This window comes from Octopus bimaculoides, chromosome 8 (genome assembly GCF_001194135.2).
Source record: "Octopus bimaculoides isolate UCB-OBI-ISO-001 chromosome 8, ASM119413v2, whole genome shotgun sequence".
In the NCBI taxonomy this organism is placed as follows: domain Eukaryota; kingdom Metazoa; phylum Mollusca; class Cephalopoda; order Octopoda; family Octopodidae; genus Octopus; species Octopus bimaculoides.
The window spans coordinates 88,111,441-88,113,811 of record NC_068988.1 but is presented as its reverse complement, the minus strand read 5'-3'; the positions used below and the strand labels follow the sequence as shown (position 1 = coordinate 88,113,811).

The 2,371-nt window shown below is 37.8% G+C and overlaps 1 protein-coding gene across 1 annotated transcript in view; it reads left to right on the top strand.

The window, feature by feature from the left end:
* Positions 1–2,371, top strand: part of LOC106880431 (tetraspanin-18) — a 535,121-nt gene that overhangs the window by 1,046 nt on the left and 531,704 nt on the right. The window lies entirely within an intron of this gene.

Here is a 2,371-nt window from a genome sequence, read left to right as displayed (position 1 = left end):
TATATATATATGAATTAATGCATACGGGGCTTAAATTTTACGACAGCTGTTTCAGGAAGATTTCTTTGATACATTCATAGAGCGTCCTACGTGCTAATGTACCTAGATTCAAATGAATCCTATAACTAATCTATATATGTGTGTGTTCGAGTGTACGTGCGCGCGTATCTGTGTGTATATACATGTATGTATTCATGCGTACTCAGTGTATGTATGTATATATGTATGTATGCATGCATGTATGTACGTATACAGTATATATTTGTGGTTGTGGTGACACTGGTGATGTTGTTGGGGCGCTGGTAATGCTCTGGTTCTTAGCCACGGTGTTGGTGCCATTTGTAGTGTCAGCATGAATGATTACGATCTGAATTCAATTCCAACCGTCGATGATATTTAAATTTCGATCTGATATTGTCGCTAAGATAAATACCAGTAATTTACTCCCGTAAATATTTTTAAAAAAATTAAGCAATTCTCCTTTGATAGAGAGGAATGAAAGAAAAACTTTCCTAATTTGATTTGAACTGAGAAGGTCTACAGTCATGGTCAAACTGCGGCCCGCATAACTTTCTGAATAATAATTACGGATAATAATTTAACTTGAATTATATTAGTCATGCTGCTTGCTTGATAATGAACCAGGTCCCAAGCGGCCTGGTTCTCAAAATCCTGGTTACCCATGCCTGTTATGGAGGAACATAACTGAACACTGTAAATTACAGAAATTTTTCAGCTACTGCACTGCCCTCTGTCGTAAGATAAAGTAAATAAACAAATACTAATTACGAGATTAGGAAGATTGCATTAACGAATTAAACCCAAACAAGCGTGATTGGTAATCAGGATAATCTTTATTAGACTTATATAATTAAACTTTTGATGTAGAAGCCAATGAACGAAAGACTTGACGGGATTGGTGGCTATTCTTTTGTTCTTTTACTTGTTTCAATCATTAGACTGCGACCATGCTGGGGCATCTCCATGAAGTATTTTTAGTCGCACAAATCAACCCTGTACATTTTCTTTTGTTTTTTTTAAGTCTGGTACTTATTCTGTCGGTCTCGATCGGCGAACCGCTATGTTACGAGGATGTAACAAGTCATCACCGGATGTCAAGCGGTGGTGAAGGTCAAACACACACATACACACACGCACGTACACACACACGCACGCACGCATACACACACACACACACACACACACACACATATATATACGACTGGATTTTTTCTGTTTCCGTCTACCAAATCCACTCACAAGGCACTGGTCGGCCCGAAGCTATGGTAGAAGACACTTGTCCAACGTGCCATTCAATGCGACTGAACCTAGAACGATGTGGTCGGAAAGCAAGCTTCTTACAACACAGCCAAGCCTGCGCCTATATCTTAGATATAGTAGCAAAATGTCCTTCCATTTTCATTCTGTTCTCTTTAAAGAAAAAAATGAAGTATCTATCCGACAATGTAGTTCTGCATTGAATATGCCCGTAATAATCGTCGTGATAGTTACCGGGAGGATGTTAGTGTTTAGTCAGGGAGAGAAGGGTATTTCCCACAACCCTTCAGAACCTCCAAGACAGGTAGAGGAGGGAAGAGGCAGGAGGAAGTTGTCCTCAGACCAGTGACCTATCCTGAACGCTTGTGACAAAGTGGCTACCACTACAAGGATTCAAGAACCTGGTGATGGAGTCAAACAGGTTGAGGGATTGGGTCAAGCTCGCTTTGGTTTCAAGTATGCTTTGGTCAAGTACGCTTGACTCAAACACAGGGAACAATTATTACAAGGCATATATACCGTCTTATGTCATAATAATAATTTGCCAAACCACCGTCTGGGACTTGTGCTTCATTTTATCAACCTCAAGAAAAATAAACGATAAAGTTTACCTCGGTAGAATATGGACTCGAGGAGCAGAGTACCGGATTAAATACAGCGAGAATTTGTCCATTGCTTTAACGTCTCTCTTAATTCAACAACAAATGCATCACTGACAATATGCACCTTGCTAAACAATGGTATGATTACAGCTGTGGAAATAAATCTATTTAGTCACGGTTGAACTGGGGCAAAATCATAACTGTTATCTAAATGCAGGACTATTTAGGAGGACAAAATATCGATGTTTACTCACTCACCTTTGGCATACTCATCCATGTATAATCCTGTCTTCAGCAGCATGGAAGTTTTATATATATATATATATATATATATATGCACATGCATTTATATACAATTACATATATAAGTATATGTGTGTGCATGTATATATATATATATATATAAATATGTATATGCATGTAAATGTATAGATAAATAGATAAAAAGAGACATAGGTGCATATGTATATAAGTATATGTATATGTATATA